This window comes from Ochlerotatus camptorhynchus, unplaced genomic scaffold (assembly GCF_037179485.1).
Source record: "Ochlerotatus camptorhynchus isolate MF236.1 unplaced genomic scaffold, CSIRO-AGI_Acam_v1.1 ptg000330l, whole genome shotgun sequence".
NCBI lineage: Eukaryota > Metazoa > Arthropoda > Insecta > Diptera > Culicidae > Ochlerotatus > Ochlerotatus camptorhynchus.
The window spans coordinates 2,995,067-3,019,453 of record NW_027040818.1 but is presented as its reverse complement, the minus strand read 5'-3'; the positions used below and the strand labels follow the sequence as shown (position 1 = coordinate 3,019,453).

At 38.6% G+C, this 24,387-nt stretch overlaps 1 protein-coding gene across 1 annotated transcript in view; it reads right to left on the bottom strand.

Annotated features, from left to right (window-relative positions):
- The window catches only part of RYa (RYamide), a 69,084-nt gene extending 44,913 nt beyond the window's left edge, over positions 1-24,171 (bottom strand). The window contains exon 1 of the mRNA XM_065230600.1: positions 23,829-24,171. The gene's annotated coding sequence lies outside the window, so the exon portion shown is untranslated. The remainder of the gene's footprint in view (positions 1-23,828) is intronic.
- Positions 24,172-24,387: the final 216 nt, after the last annotated feature.

Here is a 24,387-nt window from a genome sequence, read left to right as displayed (position 1 = left end):
TATAGGCTGTCTTGCAATGAACACTCATATATAGGATTTGCAGTGAAAACTAGATGTATGAGTGCTCATTAATGTAAGTAAACATTGTAATAATCATTGTATGTAGTCTACACTGGCTTGACGAAATGGAAATAAAATTGGAAATAAATAAATTGCAAGACAGCGTATATCACGTGATATACGCTGTAATGTGAACGGGATATTGAGGTGGGTTGTGAGCGGCGCCGGTGGTGTAGTAGTAAGCATTAATAGCTCTCACCCCAGCAGGCCTGGGTTCAATCCCAGCCGGCGCCGCTGCAATTTTCTAAGGCATAACCTGATCACGCCTTTCTTCGGAAGGGAAGTAAATCCGTTGGTACCCGGTTCATGAATTGATGGGTCGATAGGTAGGGTCCAGTTGTGGGAGCTCACTGGCGTCGGTAGCATTGATGCTCAGCACGGAAAACAAGATCGACGTAAAAACAAATCAAGGAAAAAAAAAGCTGGGTCGTGTAATTGTGGCCTATGTAACCTCCGATTATATCTAATCTCGAAGATCCATAAATTTCACCTTTGTATTTCTCTGTCTATTAGTCTATTTCAACTGGTATCATAGATTGCACATGAGCAACGCGTAATGAGATAAATGTCTTCTTCTTCACGAAATATGCTCGTTGGTAACCAAAGTAATTCGATAGGAAATTAAACCGAGTTCAGTATTATTTTCTAAGTGTGTGTAGAGGGAGAGTCCACCTATCCGATAGAATTGCTGGCTTACATGGATTGACTTTGAATTACGAGAAGTTTACGACAGAATGCATTGTCTACGTTTGCGATATTGGCCCTTATGAACGATCAGTGTCAATATCACGAAAAACTTATTTTGACAGATCAATGTTCAACTATAGACCTTTTTGACGTTTAGTCGTCTTTCTCTATCTAGCAAACATGGATGAATGGACGGTTTGTTTTCCCACTAATCTGTTTCCCTCTTGCTCGCACTCGTTCGATTTAAATGATGCAGTAGTGTGCGCCGATTACCCTAATAAAAATGTTATGGTTAATTTGCTTAACGACGTGTTCTGGGTATCATCCAAACCATTTGTGGAATAGTTCACACATTTGGGTTATCGTTCGTTTATGGTAATTTTTTATTAGGGTAAACGTCAAAAAGCTCTATACCAGTTATACCACTTAGGCTACACAAAAAAGGCGTCAACTTTTAGTCAGTTTTTTTTTGCAGAAGTTCCATATATGCTATGTGGTATTACCTAAAGAGTCTGAATTTATAAAGAGGCGACATCTTATCCATTCGACCATTCTGCTCGATTGGAATGACTTTTCCTATAACTTTGACAGATAATCGATTGTTCCAATTTTGACATGTCGTCTCTTTATAAATTCAGGCTCTTCAGTATTACCAACAATCAATTCGAAACTAACGATTTTAAATTGGCTCACTACTTGACTAGCCTATTGGTCCCAAGCAAATCGATTAACGTATCCCATTGTAGTCTAAATTCCAGTATTACACTATGTTTGTTTTGATTCGCTATGAATGTTTGACAGATAAAATGAGGGGTTCGTGGATTTTCCTATGTTTCGAGGGGTGAATCGATTAGCTTGGGACCGAAGAGAGTACCAGGGCTGAGCCAAAACTTGAGCACGTTTCTTCAGGACCTTCCGGTCTTAGAGTTACCTCTATGGTATTACCATCTCGGTCGATGATACGTACGTATTACCCCGGAACGGGATTTGACAATCGAGCTTCTCACTCTTCTTAATGGTTTTGATGAAATAAGAACTTCGAATATTTGTGCGTGGTGTTTGACGGAGTTGAGTAATGATGACAGGATTGCAGAATGTCTTTTATATTTAAATTTGGGTTTGATTCGGATTTTTTACCGCAGTTTAGCTCCTTGTATGTCAGTTTTGCTCATCACAATAAAGACAACCATAAACTGACAACAATATCCATCGTTTAAAACAAGCAGTGCACTCAATTTTTCAACTTTCCTTTTGCAAATGTAAACAATTAACAACATTGATTCCGACATCACTGCCAGTCAGATTACTGTGATCCCTCTGCCCTGAAAGCAAATTGGCTCTAAATCGCTACCCGATTGTCAAGTCCCGTCCCGTCCCGTGTTTTGTAAGATGTTTCCAATTTATTTTTTATCCGAGATTGTGGTAAAAAATCGAAAAAAAAAATAATTTTATTCCGGAATATCTATTTTGAGGAAAATTGCAAAATTTGTTTTATAGGATGTTTCCAATTTATTTTTTATTCGAGATTGTGATAAAAAATCGAAAAAAAATATATAATTTTATCCCGGAATATCTATTTTGACGAAAATTACAAACAAATTATGAGGGAAATTCCAAGGGAGTTTCAAAGAAATCTCGAAAATAATTCCCAATGAATTTCGAGGAGATATCCAAAGAAGTTCTGAGCAGAAATTCATAGAATTTTAAAGAGCATTTCAAGGCAATCCTGTGAAGAATCCCAATTTATTAGAATGATGAAATTTATAAGAATTAAACTAAGAATACTTAGATAATTAATCATGGGGAGAAATCAAAAAGAAAATCGACAGGATTTCAAGATGATTCTGAGCTAATTTCAAAGCAATCCTTAGGTGAATTCCAAGATAACTTTAAGGAGAAAGTACATCCTTGAGATCAATACGTTGAGATTTATTTTTCTTTGAGTGCAGTTCCTGCAAAAATAAAGTTATGAACAACAACAACGCCACATGCTTCAGTTTGACCGTATTTTTACGACCGAGGTGGTGCAATCATACCTAAATTCATAAAGAGGATGGCAGCTCCTAAAAAACGTGACGTATTGTGGCATAATTTTGTTCTACGCTTTAACTCAGGGGTTCACAAGAAAGTCAAATATGGTAAAAAAAAAATCTGACAGTGAAAAGTTCACCACGACAGTTCAAAAGTACGATGAATTGAATCCAATGACGTTGCAGTGTGTTTGGACTGAATTGAAACTCCTATGAATCAAGAAGCAGTGTTAGATTTTTAACAATGGGTGACTTTTAATCAAATCTAACGGTACGTATTATAGTTATCTAAATTTTAAAGTCATATATGATAGAAACATTCATCTTTGGTAAAGTGCGGGCTGTGCTTATTATGACGGAAGTTAGATCTAAACCCTATGATCACATTCCACAATAAGATTCGTTTTCCTCCTCAGCTGCAGACAGGCTTCAGGTCATGTACAGCCCCATTTTCATCTAGAAAAAAAAATCCATTTCCCAATATGTTCAGGCAATTTCCCACGAAGAACACCGATTAAATATATCTCTCGAAAATTTTATTAAGCAAATCGTAAATAATACACATTCCTGAGTTTCGTTTTCTCCCTTTCCCCAACACAGATGACGACATCCCCCCTAATATGTTCACACACCTACTCAATCTACTCAACAGGTTGGAAGGAAAACCGATCCGTATGCATGGCACTTTTCCTTACTCAGTATAGAGGTATGAGTAGGTCGTACGCACACGGAAAGACGACTGACTGTCTTCACGAGATAAGTCCCATTCACGTATTTATACGATTTTACAGCAATTTTAGCATTATTTTTGTTTCACACCTATTGCAACCAGAACCTGGCTTGGACTGGGTTTGAATGTGGCACATCATATGCAAAGATAGAAGCTTGCATCTCACCTGTGGAGTTCCTACTGATATGAGCTCTCTGTCTCTTTCTCGTATAACAATATGGTGTCATAAAAGAATATATCATCAATTTCACCGTTACTTTTTTTTTTCTCGCACTTGTGGTGCACAGGTTTCCATGCTTTGAATATTAAGCCACGCGATGTTATTTATTCTACTCCGGAGGAAAGTCAATGGGTTTATCGACAGCCACTTGGTTGGTGAGGACATTCGGTTCATCCTGTTAAGGGGTAGTACTAGAGTAGCTGTAAATATTCATGGTGCGATAGACATCGGAATGGAATTGACATTTTTCAATCACTTTACGCGCGACGCTTTGCAAACTCTTCAAATTTGAGATCAATTATTGAAGGTTTTGGTGTTACTGGCAAAGTTACTCGCGATATTTAATAAGAACAATCGTCAGATTGGTTTAAATAAACGCCACCCAGATGGCACGCATGAGTGTATTTTGCCCGAAGCACGAAACCGACAGTACTGTAGAATCTTATTTTGAAATATCAAAATCAATAGGATCGCAGGGAGGTGCCTAAAAAGCATATAGGACAGCTTTTTATTTAAAAATCAATGTCAACTTCAAGTTCTATTCGAATTTTCATGCTGCCGTACTCTAACGGAGCTATCAATTTTGTGCTTTCCATAACATTCTCTAGCTAATCTGATGTTTATATTATTAAAGTATTGCCTTCAACTCTGTAAAAATGATGCTCAAATAATGCTAAATCAGTGGAATTGTCTATGTTCACCGACTAGAGATGCCACAAACCACCATGCGTTTCCATTTGAGTTAATTTCATAATGGGAATGAGGCATATGGTCCTTTGAATTTTTCTTCCGACCACCAATAAATTCCATCAAGCCTAAGTCGTATATTATTTACAAACAGTCATTTCGGCAGTTAGCGAAGCTTTCATGTTAAATTTGGGTAACTAACAGATTAAACATCACTTTTGCACGCATGTTGTCAGATATAACTAGCCAATTACACATTACTGATGTATCGATTTTATCGAATAAGCTAGACGACGCCATTGTGCGTTAGAATAGGTATCCCATTGCCAGAATAGCATCATAGAGACATTACCATCCGTCAACATGTCAATTCGTATCACGTTTTCGTTTATGGTTGTATTTAGATGTTGGAAGTTGAAGTTTTCTTAGTATAATTAAATAAGTTGGTGTTTTTTTTTTCTTCAGATTATGATTTAATTTGTGCAACGTTTCTACAATGTTTAGATATGTTTTACCCCATTCAAAATCATTGTCGGTCAGCATGCCATAACCTCAACGGACGTGCTGAAATACAATGAAGGAATGATGATCCATGACGCTTAGCGGCGCCGGTGGTGTAGTGGTAAGCGTGATTACTTCTCACCCCAGCAGGCCTGGGTTCAATCCCAGTTAGCGCCGCCGGGATGTTCTGAGGCATAACATCTCTGATCACGCCTTCCTTCGGAAGGGAAGTAACCCGTTGGTCCCCGGTTCATGAGTTGATGGGTCGATAGGTAGGGTCCAGGTGTGAGAGCTGCCTCCCTGGCGTCGGTAGCATTGGTGCTCAGCACGGAAAACAAGATCGACGGAAAACAAACCAAAAAAAAAAAAAAAAAGATCCATGACGCTTCTAAGTACCTTAAACAGAAGGTAAATTATTATTTATTTTTTTGAGCACCACTCGCATCCACAAACAACATACTCAGAAATTATACTATTTCTATTTAATTAATCACGTGTTGTTTTTGACATCATCCACATCCAGACGGCCATTCACTTTCGAATGTATGGGAATGGTAGGAAACCATTTGGAAATGCATGAAAATTTTCAGTTTTTATTCATTATCGTCTTTATGGGCAGTTTTAGATGCACAAAAATTGCACGAGTACATTACTATGGTGATAAGGTAAATACTCGTTTATTTGTTTCCTTCTGTGAAAGCATGTTTAGTCACAAATCGTGGATTTTCTGATATTCTCCATGCTACAAAAATGATTTTCCTACCACTGAAGGGGCGACATCTCTCGGATCTTCAGTATAGCTACTACTCAAATCATATAATTAATTGTATTAAGCTACTTTATAGCTTTTTCAATAATTGCAAAATGTGAATAATACAAAACAAGTTTAAAATTGTTCTAGAGCCAAATTGGTTTTGAAAGGAAGGTCAATCTACCACCGAACAGCTCAGCCGCTCTGAACCCTTCAAGTGTGAACATTATGCTTTCCCTAAGCGGTCCCTCCGCGTTCTGCCTCTGTTAATCCAAAAACCTAAAACTGATTCAAGGATTATAATATAGAGTGTATAAAATAAAATATCCACCTGCACAGTATTATCCATTTAGAAATCATTATACCCTAACCCACTTACTTGGCCAGCCTTCAGCATCAACCGGTGGGCAGTGCACTCTACACTCCAAGTTCCCTTTGTTTCAAAATCATCTCAAATTTCATACTTTACCCATTAAGTGTTGATTAATCACAATACAAATTGTGACCGAGCGCGGACTTGAAGTTATTAGACTATTAAATAATCTAGATCCCTTTAGGATCATTTAGGTTCAATCTGCGGGCCGTCCATAAACCACGTAGACCAAGTTTTAAACATTGCAGATCCTACCTTTCCCTTCGTATACTCAAATTTTAAAGCGTTTCGTTTCAATACTCCTCCCATAGGGCCTTTTCCATGACAAGTTGCGAAAAAATGCCACACGGCAGCAATGCCAAAATTTTTTTGCATGTTGCATCAGTACCTAAGAGTCCAAGCTGTACCTCATAGGTATATCACTCGTTCGTAGGCAATGACTTTTACATAAGCTTCAGCCCAATAGGCTTCGCGGTGTTAGTGACATTTGGAAATGTTTGGTGGTGTTTGTATTTATTCGCAATATTCATCTATTTACCTGAAACAGCTGTTTGAAGTGACGTCATTGCTTACGAACAGGTGATATACCTATGAGTTACAACTTAGACTCGTACACACAAAAAACAAAAATTGTATCATTAAAAATACTGACCTTTCAATTTAAAAGTATCCACTAATTCGTTATTCTAGCAATGACAACATTTAATACAACTAGGTAGTTTTCAATTTAAAAGTAAATGTTATGTTTTTGTCTTGTAGTTCTGAAAGTGCAAATTTTCAGATCGAAAATTGTTGAGCTATCAAAATCACTTCTTCATTGGGTGGACTTCTACTCATTTATGAGTAGTTTTAGAATAGTGTGAGTGCATAAAGAGCGAAAACAGTCACGTGTGTGTAGGGATCAAATGAGTTTAGCAAACGTTTGCCTCAATTCCGTTAGTAAAATGTGCCCCAATTCGATCTGTTTCAATTCACAAATGGAAGACCACGTAATTATGCACTCGCGGCGATCGAATGCGGCCTGAAACGTTATTTTTAAACCGATTTAATGTGGACAATTTTATCTACCTGCTTGAGTGTTTGGACCTGTGGAAAGTTCCGCCATCCATCAAAAATAGGAACATGGAGCGGGATTTTAATAAGAGGAAGCATAGTCGCTCGAACACACCACATTCGAGACAATCTGCAGGATTGCAGATAAAATGATAGTAAGTGTAGGCACCATAACGCATTGAAAATAAATTATCTGAAGTAAAATCTTCCCCTTGTTTTTTTTTTTAGATCCAGAACAATTTCTCGTATCCGTTAGATCCCTCGTTGGATCCCCAGTGGAAACATTCCTATGCGCATCTGAAAGTGGCCAGTAATTCGGTGGAAGTGGCCCGTTCGTCAAGCAATCCACATTTACATTGGAAAACAGATTTACATATAAACGGGCTTCTGGACTAGGAAATATCGCAAATCGCGTCGTTTGCTACAGCTGCCCGATCAAGCATTCTTGCATCGGAGGATTTAAAAATTATTGAACAGTGCATAATAAATGTATTTTTGAACCTTTCTATTACATATTAGAAACAGTAAAATTTACACAGCAATAGAACTTAAAATAAAACAATAATATTTTTATGATGAAAATTTTGTTATTTCAATTGAAAACTTTGACACGACATTTCAACTGTATCAAACTTTCATACCAAAAAGTTTGTTGTTAAACAAAATTAAACCACATGTTATGAACTTTAATCATGTTGTATGGAATTATTTCAGTTTTTATTAATTTTAACATTTAAAAGATTGAACATTTCGAAACATTCCATGCGGAAGTATCTCATGTAAAACCAATAATTGATGTTAATTTTGCAAATCAAATTCGGAGAGCATTGAAAACGTCGACATTTTTGGTACATATGCCTATCAAATCCAATACTTTGATTCTGATCCATTACGTTGATAATTTGCGTTAAGTTCTTTAAAACGTTATGTTTTGAGCATTTTAACTACCATCACATATAAACGCAAACATACTCCAATATGAATTATTTCCGTTACTAATTTCCATGCTAGATTAACACGATAGCTGAATATCTACTTCTAAAATCTTTTGCAAAATACTTTCATTTTAACGAATTATTTAACAAAGCTGCTTAAACGCTCGACTACCTCGAATCTTATGTCTTATATCAATAAGCTCATCAATAGAATCAAAAAGCGGCAACAAGTGGACGCTATTTATGTTGATTTCTCGAGAGCCTTCGACAAAGGTCTCACGAATTCGCCATTCTAAAAATGGATCGTGTTGGTCTACCATTTTGGATCATAAATTAGCTGGAATCGTATCTATCGTCCCGTAAAGCATTCATTAAGGTTCATGGGGCTAAATCCAGTGCGTTTGCAATTCCACTGGGTGTACTTCGTAAATGACCAATTCAATATTCGGTGCACCGAAAAGATATTGTATTCGGATGACCTGAAAATATTTAGAGCAATACAATCACCTCTGGACGGACTGATGTCTGTAGGCTGACATTGAGCGGCTGTCTATATGGTGCCAGAAAAATGGAATGCATACGAACGTTGGTAAATGTATAGTCATCACATTGACGCGTACTCGGTCTCCAATTGTGAACGACTACATGCTGCTGCTTTCACCATTAGAAAGACTCAATTCGATCAGGGATTTAGTAGTCATTCTTGACAGCAAGGTTTCATGAATATATCTCGTTAACAGTTGCTAAAGCGTATGCGATGCTTGGATTCGTACTCTCATTTCGATGACGTTTATACTTTAAAGTCGCTGTATTGCTCATTACTCCGAAGTGTCCTACCGTACAGGTTTGGACTCCGTATCATAATGTTCATATCCAACGAATCGAACGAGTTCAGAAACGCTTCGTCAGGTACGCTTGACGGGGTCTACCTTGGAATGATCCCTTCAACCTACCACCTTACGATCAACGGTGTGAACTTATTGGTATGCAAAGTTTAGAGAGCAGGCGGTTGATGCTCCAGAGGTTGTACATCTTCTACATTTTAACCGGCAACATCGACTGTAACAGTATACTACAGGATGTGTACATGCTCCTGCCCGCCAGCTATGAAATCAATAAACCCTGTGGATTCCTAGTCACCGAACCAACTATGGCCAACATATACATTGTATTTGATTTCAATACTAGGAAATCAGTCTATACAATATGAATAGGTCATTTTAAGCAGTCTGTACGACCATGTGGTCGAATTCGCTGAACTATAAATATATATATATTTTTTTTTTTCTAAATTACATACAATCATGAGAATAAAGAATCTGATACATTTCCGCGAAATCTTCATAACTATGTTTGGTTTTATCTTTTGACGTTGGATAACGTCTTTCGGCAACATACGGGGGTACAAAATTGAAAACAGTCATTTTGGATGCGTTACGAAAAATTAAAAGATTTTGAACGATAATAACTCAACCGTCTCTCGATAGATTTACGAGATAATGGCATCAATTGATTGGAAATATTTCTAGCAATTTGCTGAATGTTTCAAAACTATTGATTTCATTCTGTAAACTATTGTAAAATGGTTAAAAGTAAACCATTTTCTAAAGATGGTGAAAATCGATTGATTTTTTTTTATATTCTTATATTTTCTCCAACCGAGACATCAGATGCGAGTATCTGATACCTCTGATATTTTCTGTTCTACTATATAAGCGTCCAACAAGGTCGCCCGTTCCATCATTGTCTATCCGATCGTCGACCCAGCAGCAGAGCAGCAGAATATTCCTAAAATATAATATACACAATTAAGTACAACACATAACAGATGTTATCCAACGCCAACCCTGCGGTCGTATCTAGTATACAACCCTTCCATCTTTTTTCGTGCCACTCCACCCAAGCAACACACATCCATTATAATAAGTTACTGCAACTTGATTGTGACTGAAATAAGTTGCATACAACTAACGAGAACTGTTCAGTGAAAAGTGTGCTGCTAGGGCACTACGTCAACATTGTCGCGAATATTATACCTGTGCTTTAATATACTTTGGATCAGCGTAACCTCAACAGCAAAGTTGAAAACGCCTGCTAAGGCTGTGAACCATTTGCCGAGTTAAATTCTAATGGCGGTAAGCTCCAACTCGGATTAACTTTTAATACCGTCCCTGTTTGTATGATCTGAAAAATGTTTGCTCAGAATTATGTTGATTAACTCTGATGTCGACATCAAACCAGCCGGACATTCTTGATCGGGATTTAATCCGAGGATAATACCGGTTGGAGCTTACCACCATAAGAGAAGAGTGGACAATACGGGGGCGAAAACGAACCACTTTTCTGTCAAACGCGAACCAGCTCGTGATTGGCCGATTTGAAGTGCGTAAGATAGAGATAGAAATAGATATAGATAGAGATAGAGATAGAGATAAAAGAGTAAGAAGTCAGTTGTCTCCTTTTCATCTTAGGTTAAATTGAACTCGTGGTGACATTTCGAAAATTATTTCTTATGTTCGAAGATCCCTGTGTTTCCGATCGATCGGTTTTCGAGCAGAACTCAGCCGCGGTTGTCAAAATTTAACTTCTTGTCTGTCAGAAAGGACTACGCTCAGATAGCAGGGTTAATCGATAACTTTCCATCTGTCAAATTTTAACCAAAAGTTAAAAAAAATCCACCAAATGGTTCAGAGCCTAAGGCGGTGAAGTCCATCACGGTGCTAGCTACTATCCAGAGACGTTGAATCTGTACCAAAATACCGTCCTCTGTTCGAATGAAACCTCAGACCATTGAAATCGAAACATCGAAATCACATTTTCGAATGATAGCTGCAACCGGATGACGGTTGTTATTAAATATGATGATTTTCCAATCAAATACAGGATGAACATTGTTATGAGAAGGAATAGGGCCTTCAGTTGGAATGCATAATGCTCTCTGCAGAATGATAGTCATCTTAAATTGAAATGCATTTCGTATTGGTTCAGCCCCATAACGCAAATCATTCAAAACGATGATGTAAATAATTCTATGGAACGTCATTTGCTGCTCTGAGCAGTGCTGTAAATTCTCAAAATCATTTGAACATTTTTGATGAAAATGAGAAAAGTAGCTATTCGCTATCAAAGGGGACCTCCTCCGAATGGGTGATATCAGTTGCTTAGTCATTTGACGAAGGCATGGATCATTCTCATTTGAGAAACGCTGTATATCATTCAATTGAGTGCAACCTACACATAAACGGAGCTCTGGTCGACATTCCGGCGAAAAAGCTAAGCCAACCCGACACCAACCTGACTTCTACCAAACCCAACCCGACATTGACCCGACATTGACCCGACATTGACCCGACATTGACCCGACATAAACCCAAAATTGACCCGACAAGAACACGATATTGGGTCGACATCGACCTTAAATTAGCCTTACATTGATCCGACATCGGGTCGACTTGTCTGTTCGGGACCATTTTGCTGAATTTCTTCCATACTCCACAAATTATAGTTAGTGACTCAATTGACAGTGACAATGAGCTTCGAATGAGATAGGGGCTCTTAAAATTATGGTCATATGAGAATTCGTTTTTTTTTTATCTAGTTCGTTTATTTGGAAGGCTCAATCGCGTTAGCTTTACGGAGCCGATAATTCATTGTTCACTGTGTGTAACAAAATTCACTTAATTCTATGTCTAGTAGGAGTTGGGCCGATTACTCGCGGCTTACTCGAGGTTAGAAGGGTACATTTTCGAAGGATAGGATCAGGGGAGGAGCTTGGGGTAGGGTAACGTTGTCTCATCAGAGCGTTGTCGCCAGTATGAACGGTAGTGCTGTTCTAGCTTCGTCCGGAGTTCGACCGGCTATGGTGGGTGACCAGTGGGCGACGATGAGACTCATCGAGACGGGGGGACAAGACAAACAAAAACTAATAAAGAGAGACAAAAGACAAAAGGAATTAAATTCTTATACTAGACATTTGAAGAAAAACATAAACGGACTGCATATAGCAGAGATTACGGGTTGCCAACACGTCTCTGATAGGAACATAGGGTTGTCTTCCTTGGGCCTCGAGGGTATTCAAAAGTCGCTCTCTGGCGGCTTCATTATCCGTACATTGCCAAACTGCGTGTTCGATGTCATCGTAACCGTTTCCACACCGACAGATGTTGCTGTCCACGAGGTTTATTCTATTGAGATGAGCATCTAGCGAGTAGTGGTTGGACATAAGTCTACTCATCACGCGAATGAAGTCACGACTTAAGTCCAAGCCTTTAAACCACGCTCTCGAAGAAACATTAGGAATAATTGAATGTAACCACCGTCCAAGATTTCCAGTGTCCCAATCGGTTTGCCAACTCGAAAGGGTACTCTGACGCACTAAATGGTAAAATTCATCGTGTGAAATTTGCCTGTCATACAATTCGCCTTCCTGCGCGCCCACCTTTGCGAGAGAGTCCGCCTTCTCATTGCCTGGGATTGAGCAATGTGAGGGGACCCATACAAAGGTAATCATATATGATCTTTCGACCAGCACACACATCTGCTCCCTTACCTTTGAAAGGAAATAAGATGAGTGCCTACCTTGTTTCATCGACCGAATAGCCTCAATCGAACTGAGACTATCCGAGAAGATGAAGTAATGGTCTGTGGGGAGAATTCGTTTACATACAATTGATTGAATGGTTGTATTGGTTCATCTTCAATCGAATTATATGAAAATTTACAGCACTGGCTCTGAGCAGACAAACAAGGTGGAAGCATAGTCATCGCTATCAGAGGTAGTACGAACATTGGTTAATCGTGGAAACCGTAGATTGTTTATTTCATGGTGGAGGAAGTTTCCTCTACCAACAAGTAGTTTATGTATTCATGATGAATGGCTGTTCATGGCTATTCAATATGGAAATATAAACAATCGAATTCATTGTCTAATCTAAAGCATTTGTAAGTCACCCTATCCTTAAATTGTTGTCCTCTGAATATACCTGAACTTTATATGTTTTACAGCCTATTTTCAAATAAATATCATCCTATATTTGGAGGACAGCCATATGGATGCTTATCAGTTGATGACGAATTCAACCATAAGGAAATCATCCGAAATTCGACAGCATATTGTTAGAGGGTTTGAACGATACAATAATCAGTCAAAGTATTGCGTATGTTTTCGTTCAGTGTATGACTGGCACTGCTGACATAATCGGTACACCTGTGGCACACTTGCGGCACACTGAGTGACCTACTCCACACATTGAAAACTTGGTTCCAAGCTTGATCTCAAATTTCCAAATCCATCATACGATGATTTGTAGCATGATCGATGGAAAGTTTGCAGCACCTTGACCGGAATCTTTTCACAGAAATGCTGGGTTTAATTGTGGTGTTGAGTACTTGGCATTGATGAAGTCTGCAAGTAGTCAAAAGATAACCAATTATAACGGAATTTAAAGGAAATAAACCAACCCACTCAAAGCTCTTCATAAAGGGATTCCTTTAAGAGGTTCGACAAATTTAAAGGATTGATGCTGGGTTTGTCAAGCGTCGCCAAAGCACTTTAACTACATTGAAGCGATGTCTGTGAGCAAATCAACGTTTGAATTTGGCTTGTCTCCGCTGCATGCCCCGATAAGGTAGTATATTCTAATGGTGATTGACTATTTTTTAAATATTTTTTATGCATGTGCTTCAAACAGATTTATAAAATGTCTAGTAGAGTGATGCAAAATTTGAAATTTTCGCTCCACAATACTTAAACGATTCCAAATTGGATCCTGAATAACTTCTCAAAATTTGAATCCATTTGGTGAGAAACTGAGATGGCACAAACCATTTGAAGTTTGTATGGGAATTACTATGGTAAAACCAAGATTTTGGTTCATGTCTATCTTATAATTCACCATATTGGTCTGCTTCAAAAGCTTTCAACTGTAATTGTAAGAAATTTCCTCAGCTACAACTTAACTGAAGACCTTTTTTTGATTAAATGCAAGAATCGAAAGTTATCAATGGTTCAATGCGCTGATGTCTTATGATCATGCTCAATCAACTGCTCAGCAGGCAACATTGGTGTTTCTGGGCGTTGAATAGGACACCAAAATCATGAATACTATGTCACACTACAAAATACAGTGTTGCCTACAGAGCAGCTGCTTGATCTTGTCATAAGTTTACCAATCTCTTAAATAATTAATAACTTTTTCCTGTCTTGTTTTACATAGAAACGATCTTGAGCAAAGTTGTAGCTGAAAAAATTTTCTATAAGAATGGCTGTCGAACTGTTTCGCAGCTCAATATGGAAAAAGACTAGAAGGCAATGAACAAAAAGTTGAGATTTCCCATAGTAATTTACATGTAAACTTCAAATGGCTTGTGCGAAGTCTGTTTCTAACCAAATGAGTTGTAACTTTGAGAGGCTAGTCAGGACCCGATTTGAAACCATTTAAGCACTGTGGAGCGAAAAAGTCAAATTTTGCATCAGTCTAATGTCTACTGCACATCACTTATACACACTTAAATTTTTTCGCCGAGATTCCAACAACCGAGTAGTTCTGCAATTTATACTGCTGAGACTCAGTAAAACAATTGCCGAGACTCAGCTAACAAATAACATTTTGCTGAGATATCAGCTAACAAACAGATACTTTGCAGAGATATCAGCAAAAGTAAATGCCGAGGTAATCGGCTGTTGGAGATTTTACCGAGCTAGATTAAGTGTGTAGATTCTCCACATGCGAGCGGAATAGGAGCTTTTCGTCAAACAACATTCCGAGATAGGTTACTTCGGCGGACCACTCAACCCTAGTGCCATCCATGATTACAGTACAAGAGGGAGCCGGTTTTAGTTTGGGTGATTGTCGATGGAGGAACATGATTGTTTGTGTTTTGGAGGCATTGATTTTGATTTTCCACGTGGTGGCATAATCAGCAAAGGCGTCAAGGCATCGTTGGAGCTTGTTTGTTTGCTCCTTGACGGTTATTGCGGTATCATCTGCGAACAGGAAGAACACGCACCCTGCTGAAGGTAGTCACGGGTTGGGGTGATTGTAACAAGATGCAAAGGATAGTTGAAGTTACAAAGCTTGTATACAAACCCATCGTGCCAGACATTGTCAAACGCTTTCTCAACGTCTAACAATGCCATGGCTGTGGACTTGGATACAGCTTTGTTACTTCGGATGCTATTCATCACCCGTACTATTACTATACTAGTACTATACTACTGATGATTTGTAGAGTGCCCCTTCCTGAACCCGAGCTGTTCCGGTAGGAGAATGTTGTGTTCCTCGACAAACTTGAGCAAACGATTGAGAATAAGTTTCTCGAACAATTTGCTCAGCGCTGAAAGGAGGCTGATCGGTATGTAGCTTGAAGCTAGCGTTGGGTCCTACCCGAGTTTGCGGATAGGTATGATTTTTGCTACTTTCCAGATGCTTGGAAAGTAGTGCAGTTCCAAGCATCTGTTGAAGACAGCAGCCAGCAGAGAGTGAACCTTCATGCTAAGATTTTTCAACACTAGGTTAAATATTTCGTCGAATCCGGGGGCCTTCATGTTTTTGGTGCATTTCAGCGCTGAGCAAATCTGTTCCACTGTGATTCTATCCTCTGGAGGGATAGCACAAGAGGAGGAATCAAGGTTGAGTACGCATTGCTCAACCTGAACTTCGAGCGGACTTTGGACGTTGAAGCAAAGCAAGTGCGATTTGGCAATATGCTCACCAAATCGCATTTGCTTTCTCCTCTGGGCAGTCGGAGGAGGCATGATCCTTGGTGCAGAAGCTACAGTGTGGGTTGGTGTTACAGTTTCGGGTGCCGTGCCCGAAGTTGAGGCAGCGCTGACACTGCGTTACATGGCGGCGGCCACCACGGTAGAACTCCCAACGGATGATGACGTTGAAGAGGGAGCGGATTGCTTGCAACGCATTAAGCGTCACCGTCCCCTTCTTAAAATGTCCCTGGAAAAGGCAATCCTGCTACTTCCTCTGGCTTTCGATCCTCCTCTTGATCCGGAAGACGGCGATGGGGGCCAGCTAGTACCGGTCTTTAATTTCAGCTTCGATCACCTTCGTGAGCATTCCTGACATTGCTGAAAATTATGATAGCATCAGATTGCGGGGTTGCTAGTGTAATAGGATGCTTTGTTGATTGTTCATTAACTCTTGATTGCTTGTAATACTTATGAATAATTTAGGTGGACACAAAGGCGAACTAAGAGGTGGACGCCTGAGCTTTTCCATATTTATATCGCTGTGAAGCAACTGTAAACTCTAGAGGGAATTTATATGTGTAACTGTAACCAGTTGGATTTTGTTTGCAAATCTGGTTAAATTGTCATATTTAATTATCTTAAAGATAAATCGTCCAGCTCAAACCTTTGTAGGGGTAAGAGGTGGGACCATCATCATCATGTCGTGTGTGAAAAATTCTACTTTGGAATTCTTCAGGAAAGCCAAAACTTTGTTGTAGTCCGCTTTGGTGTGGAGGATGATTTTGATTTGATTGCTGTTGAATTGCCAGCTGATTGTTTGAATTGGCTCGTGTTGTGTATAATTTCGGCGCCGTGGTTCCAAAAACAGAAAGTCGTTGACGAAGAGGCCTCTCAGGGGCATACATATTTAGCTGAGCCAGCAGTGTTGGACAGTCAATGTCACCCGTAAGCAGTTTTCAAGTGAACATAGCTTGAGCGACCGTCCGTCTCACCTCTAATGGTTCGATTCCCAGGAGACGGTAACGCTTCTCGTACGGTGGCAAGTTCGTTGGGTCACGCCAGTTGAAGAAACGAAGAGCATATCTCACAAACTTGCGTTGAACGGATTCAATTCTAGTGATCCAGCTAGCATGGAAAGGGCACCAAACAACTAAACATGACTCCAATAAGGATCGCACAATCGAGCAGCAGAGTGACCTGAGGCATAGTGGGTCACGGAACTCGTCGGCAGTTTTGAAAATAAAGCCCAATGGTCGATTAGCTCTGGAGATGATGTCATTGTAGTTGATTATGAAAGTGAGTCTGCAGTCCAAGGAAACGCCGAGATCCTTTATGTGCTCTACACGAGCAAGACAGCTTCCGTAGAGAACATAGCCAAACATGATTGGTTCGATTTTTCGGTGATAGGTGATGATCTACAACTTTGCCCAAGACATAAACCTATTATCTTGTAATTACAGGTGCATATTTCCAAAGATGTAGAATAGCATTTTAAGAAACTTCTTCGAAGACACCTAAACGCTAAAACATCGGGAACTGTGGGAAAAGAGTTTTGACCGTTTTTTTTCAGAATGGTCCCACTGTACATTAGTGACATTGTTGACAGCACACAGTACTGCTTATCAGTCATGTTAATCAGAGGTTAAATGTGCTTAAATGTAGTTGAAAATATGGCAGAAACAATAATTTAAAGGTCATGAATGAAGCATTAATTTGCACTATACCATTTATGCATTAGTAGATTGTGAGGCAAGTACAATGATACATAATGTCCAACGATGTCAAGAAATTTTCTAAACCGAAAAGTTCCTAAAGGGTGGAACGGTCCAAAATTGGTCGGCTCAAATTAGGTGAATTTTTGTTAATCGTACATTAAAAAAAACTTGAGCACCCCTCATTTAGTAGGTCTGTGCGTACGATTTTGTTTTTGCATTTTCCATTGAGTTGCCAAAATGGCATCGAAGCAAGAGGAACAGCGTATCAAAATTTTGTTCGCGCATACCAAATTATTCCGACATTTTAAGTAGCTCCTTGGTCCAGAGTTTACACGGCTACCGGAAAAGGTACACACTTAGATTTTTTGCCGAGAATGGGCCCCACCGAGCAACTCGGCATTTTATTTTGCTGAATCTCAGTGAAAAACTTGCGGAGATTCAGCAACATTTTTGTTTGTTAGGTAAGATCTCGGCAAAATTCCCGTTTGTTATCTGAATCTCGGTATGTTTTAACTGAGATCCAGCAAAACAAAATACCGAGCTGCTCGGTGGTGCCCATCTCGGTAAAAAATCTAAGTGTGTAAGGTTCAAGATAAGTTTAAGCAGAAAAATTTTATCAAAGTTCCCGAAAAAATATTTGGTTTGGCAGGCAATTTGCCCCTGTGGGCTAAAAAGCGAGATTTTTGTGACAACTGGAATTGTCAACCAAGATATTAATGGAAAGATATGTTTGAAAAAACGATTGTCACCTTTTTTGAAGTAACACAATTGTTCCGTGCTTTTTCGGCCAATCTAATCTAATCTAACACCAACACAGCCAGCTCTTGAAAGCATCCTGGAAAATGATGGATATACCTCCATCATTTTTCTTGTCTATTTGATTTATGTTTCACATCGAAGATGCGTCACACATATCAAAACGGCCAGGCCTACCGTGCAGTATTTAAGGGGCAAGATAATTCAGAAAACATTGGGCCTAAAACGGGATAAAACGTGGACATCTCGTACCGTACGTTCCGATTTTCGTAATTATATGATTGGTTGGTCGTTGGAAGCATCAAACCTAGAAAGGTGCTCCATTTTCTTCTGACGATTGGGACATGAGCACTAACTCTTGTCCTAGCCTTTTTATGGCTTATGGCTATAGCGCCATTACTCGCTTTCTGAAAAAAGAAGAGGGAAAGGAAAAGCAGAAGGACAAAGGGAAAAGGATTATGTAAATTCTATGAACAGAAACAATACTTTTGATTTGAAATATACAATATAGAAATGCATAACGGCGGTGGTCACTATCCGAGTCTTGTCACTATTATCAAGTCATAAAAAGTAACAAGGACTAAAATGTGATCCTTTGATTACTGGAAAATCCTGATTCCCTAGTTTGAAGTTGTCACGACTAGAGTTCGGTGGTAGATCTTATACTAGTAACGCACCACAAAAAGGTGATCTTCCAACGTTACTGGTTTGAAAAGATAAAAATTTGCAAAATGTAACGAACTCACCAAGTTTAGCCAATTGAACCTGAATTGTTCCGTGCTTTTTCGGCCAAGGATAAAAACCCTCCAAACTCGCCGGAGCTGCAAAATTGGGCAATCGTTAAGCGGAACCTCAAGAAAACTCAAAAATCAGTTGGAAATTAAAAACAGTTCAAAGCAAATCAACGTTCAGCATCAAATAAGGTTGATACAACAGCGATACAACATCTGATGGAAGGTGTGAAACGTTAAGCCCGAAAATTCGCATTTGGAAAATCGGAAGCCTTATCAAATAATTTTCCTGCGATTGTGTAGTCATTGAACTTCCAAAAGAAATAAAGTTTGGTCATTTATACAATAACATCAGTGTTCACTCGGCTGTCGACAAAAGCAGGCCACTCTCGATGTGTGCCACGCGATCGTCTGTTTTCCCGGCAGCAACCATTGTGTGGTCCTCCTCATTGTTCTTCATCAGCAGTTCTTTTGGTCGATGTGTCGTCGACTTTGGAAAGCATGAGTGTGTGAGTGCTGACCACGTTTTGCGGCCATTGCTGCAATGGACGCGCTCTGACCCTCGTTGGCGTAACCGCCGTACAATGAACCTACTGGAACCGGCTCCAGTTCTGATGGAGGAGGCTTTTTGGATAGCGGAAGATAAAGTGTTTATTGTGTTGTACCTTTTGACTATAGTTTTAAGATGTATTGTATAGTAACCAAGCATCCTCGGCTCTGTAAAGTTAATTCGGTTGAGCCTTATCAAATAAAGTAATAAACAAAAAAAAATTATACAATAACATAACCAGTGTGCACTTAACCATGATTGTCCAATTTTTAACTGTTCCACCCTTTAGACCGGACTGGAATTTTAACCCAGCCATCAACCATAGTCACACACAAGGAATCAAAAATATCTCCAAATGACAAAATAACAAGCGATCAACGAACCGAATAATAACGCTATGTCAGAAGTGGAAAACAATAATGATATAATCTTCACCGTTCTTTTTCATGACAAGCAGCTCGTGCGACACAACTCATTCGGGGCGGTAGAAGGAAACGAGCAAATTGTTGGCAAGCTGCTTCACGAAGTAAAGCCGAAGATGATACACGTGTGTTAATGGGAATTTTTTTGTTATGTCTTTTCCCGATTCATATCAAGCTATGTCCTCATCCGTGTATATTGCAACAAAGCAGGCAAGCAATATATCATTATCTTTCTACCACTCGGATCGAGCTTTGTTACAGAGCGAGTTTGTCATGGTAGTCGTAGCAACCGTTTTGTCAGGCAACAAGCCTTCCGAAGGAAATCGTCAAAGTAATGAATCTGTTCCAATATGAACAACTCGTTAAATTACCCAACCCGTTTGTTACCCAAAATTTTTATTTCAGGATATTTTTTTTCTTTTCCTCAGCAAAAGTTTTAAATAATGATGTTGTCCTATTTTTTCCTAGCCTTTCCGATATTCTACTGCTTTTCCAAATCATTAAAATCAGCGCGATTCTCGGTCCAGTCTACACATTTTAAGGGTTGGAAAATATCTAGAATTCCCTGGGCATAGAGTATGATGATTGAACTTGCACACAAAAATGGTACCGGCATCGTAAGCGCTCAATTAATAACTGTGGAAGTGCATCTACAACACTAAGTTGAGAGCATGCGTTAAGCAATAAGCATGAAATGCGAAGAAGAAGAATAAGAAGAAGAGGAAAAGAAGAAGAAGAAGGAGAAGAAGAATGGTAAAATTTATCAAAATGCCTTGCATATTCAGCTGTTGCCTTGATTTTTTGGCAATAGATATCTATGTAGAGAAATATTGATAGTATTTCATCAATGGAATCTAACGATTGTTGTGAAGAGTTTTTCTCATAAAAAAGTATATTTTACTGCCTAAATCTCTACTTTATTTTACTTTCGTCTAATAGCATGCTTTTTTATTTATTTATTTATTTTATTTCGTCAACCAACGTAGACTAGTACATATTCGAATACAGTTTTGTTTTCTTAAATTTATTTATTTATTTCGTCAACTTTGGACAAAAGGTTAAAAGTATAATTTTGTCTTTAATAAAAACTAAGCAGTGTCAGCTTTCCTATTTTTTTATGAGTTATAATGCCTTATGGAGTAAAAATATTGTTTTAGTTTATGCCGAGACATTGTAAAGTCAATGGTTTAACAGTATTGATTGTAAGAGGCCATCATGCGGTTTAATGGCCTATATTTTGCATAATTTATGCCATGATGTTTTATGGCAAATAAATTTCGATTTCGGAGTTGCCGAGTAGGTGCATGGAAATTTAATTTTGATAAAAGTTCTGTGGAGTCAATGCGCTGCGAAACGATATCGTTTACAAATGAAACCATTGCATATTCACGACGCTCTTTTAATGTTTGTATGTTTATAAGAATGCAGCGTGTTTCATATGATGGAAAAGGAAATGATGTCCAACCTAATTTACGAAGAGCGTATAATAGAAATTGTTTTTGTACGGATTCTAGTCTTTCTTCGTGAGTGATTGAAAAAGGAGACCATACAATGCTGAAATATTCCAGTATTGACCTCACATAGGCAATATATAGTGTTTTAATTGTGTATGGGTCCTGAAAGTTATAGCGAAAGCGCTTGATAAAGCCTAGCATGTTATTTGCCCTGTGTTGTAATGGTCTATGAAAGTTAGTTTAGAATCTAAGATAATTCCTAAATCCCTAACTCTTTCACATTTTGCTACATTTTTATTTCCTAGTGCAATTGAAATATTTGAAATTGTTCTTTTCCTGCTAAATCAAATTAAGTTGCATTTTTTTACATTCAATTCTAGTAGACTTTTTTTGCACCATATGTAGAATATGTTTATTTCATTCCGGAATATATTGATGTCTTCTTCATTTCTTGTTTCCAAAAAGAGCTTCATGTCGTCGGCATAAATAAGCAATTTAAGTTTTTTGAGAATGAAAGAAATGTCGTTTACGTATAGAATAAAAAGAAGAGGTCCCAAATGAGAGCCTTGGGGGACGCCTGAAGTGACTTGAATTGGACTCGATTTCTTTCCGTTGAATTTAATTATTTGTTGGCGGTTAGTTAAATATAATTCAAGCCATTTGAGGAGCCCTGACTCAATTCCAGTTTTTTTTTGCAATTTAAAAAGCAGCATTGGTATGTCTATGCGGTCAAATGCTTTGCTAAAGTCTGTATAGAGAGCTTCTACGTGGTTTCCATTATCCATTGCATTCAATGAATAGTCTATAAATTCAAGTAATTTGTCGAGGTCGAGCGACCCTTGAAAAAGCCGTGTTGCATGTCAGTAAGTCTATTTTTGATTTGGAGAAATAATTTTTCGTTGACAATTGCCTCGAAAAGTTTAGGAATGCAAGAGATAATGGCTATACCACGATAATTACGTACGTCAGATTTTCGACCAGATTTAAAGATAGGCACTAGGAATGAGCTGATCCAAGTTTTTGGGAAGGTTCCAGATTCCAGGGACATATTAAAAATCCAGAACAATGGAGCAGTTGTTCCATTGCTAGACATTTAATAAATACTGGAGGAATTGCGTCAGGTCCAGGACCTTTTGAGGCGTCTAAATTTTTTAAAGTTCGCAAAATATCTTGCACTTGAAGTTGATTGAGGCATACAACATCATCATTCAAACCAACGATTATAGGGCTGCATCGACTGTTATCATTAGCTGATCATTGGATTTTTGACTAAGGTTCGTATTACTGAAGTATCAAAGTATTAAAAATGTAATGATTTCTAAATTTTCAATGCCAAGAAATTAGAGGATTTTTGTCAAATTTCTAACGATTTTTAATAATGCTAACTTAATGCTTGTAGGTAACTGTGTATTTTAAGGGAAAGCTTACCGGCCCGAAAATAAAAAAAAATTTCAGTTCGTTTTTATTTTTCTAAAAACATAGGGAAAAATTATCAAAAATCCAAGAAAATCAGTTTCTTCCTTAGATTTTTGTCAAAAATTACATGTAAAAATATTGTTTCTATCTCATCATATTTTCAATGGACTCTCAGAAAAACCGAAAAGTCGATGTTTTGTAATTTTTTGAGTCCAACTTTATGCCATAATGACTTATAAAAAACGTTTTTGCACGTGAATTTTCTTTGAAAAATTAGAAAAAATGTGATTTTTTTAGATTTTTGATACCTTTTTTCAATATTTTTAGAAAAATCAAAACGTTATTATTTTTTTTCGGACCGGTGAACTTCCCCTTAAGAAACTATTTTGGCATTTTTGCTTGAAATACACTTCGCACAAGGAAAGCTACTTGACCAATTTCACCCCATTTCTACATTTCCAAATTTCAAAACATTCCCAAAAATAAGCAATACATCCAATATGACGAATAATCATGCAGAACGAGCTGCTTTAAAAACCATTAGTTCGTCAATGTCCTCTATTTTGTAGAAATTTGGTTCGGTATTTAAATTAAACAGTGATCAATTCGCCACCGATTTACGAATGGCTTCATATTGCATCAGAATCGCTCGATTTACCTCATGAGCAATTTTCCAGGAAATAGGTCAACATTAGTGGACGGATTTTCCACCTGCACAACTATGATTTGTGATACATTCTTACAAAAAAAAACATTCATTGTTTCACTTTCATTTCGTTTAACTCAGGTCATCAACATATTTGCACGCAAGATTTAATTATTTCCCGCATGGTTCCCTTCCGATAATAGGTTCCGCGGAAATCAGTCCATTATCACGCTATTGCAATTTTCCTCAAATGTTTTCAGAACAGCAAAAAACGACCAAACGAATAGTATAAAATAATTGTTAACATCCGGGTCTTTCCACGCCACATCTCCACCAATCCTAAACAGACGCTAATCCTGAATGATTGCACAAATATTGTTCCCCGTCCCGCTGCCAGTTCAAAACTCACCTCTTGAAATGCCGAATTCCGCAATTACACACAATCACCACTCCGACGAAAAGAATTTCCAATTGCCACAGATTTATATCCCTTCCGTTGGGAGCTTCACACTTCACTCAAAAATAATCACACCAAGTCACTGTTGGCACTGCCAACGAAAATGTCGCCGTTCCGATCCTCCAAAATGCCGATCTAGTTCACTTTCAAACACGTCTTGCCAGCAGAAAACAAAAAAAAAACCGTCAAATTGTGGTTCTAACACTCAACGAGGATTATAGCTAGCTCGTTCTATGCTGTTCTGTTCCGGTGGTCGTCCGAGTCGTTCTGTTGGGGCATCAAACGCCGGCTGCTGTTGTTCCTTCGACACTGCGGTTCACCATGGCAATGGGCTATGCTTTTATACACATATATCGACGATACGATACGAAGCTCGGCAGGTTGCTCGCGTCTGCCGGTGGTAGGTGGCCGGGAGGAGGACCCACACCGACATGTGCGGCGGATGGTTGTCGTCCGTATTACGGAGGAGGTGGTGCGATGATAGCAGCAGCATCAGCAACACGATGTCCCA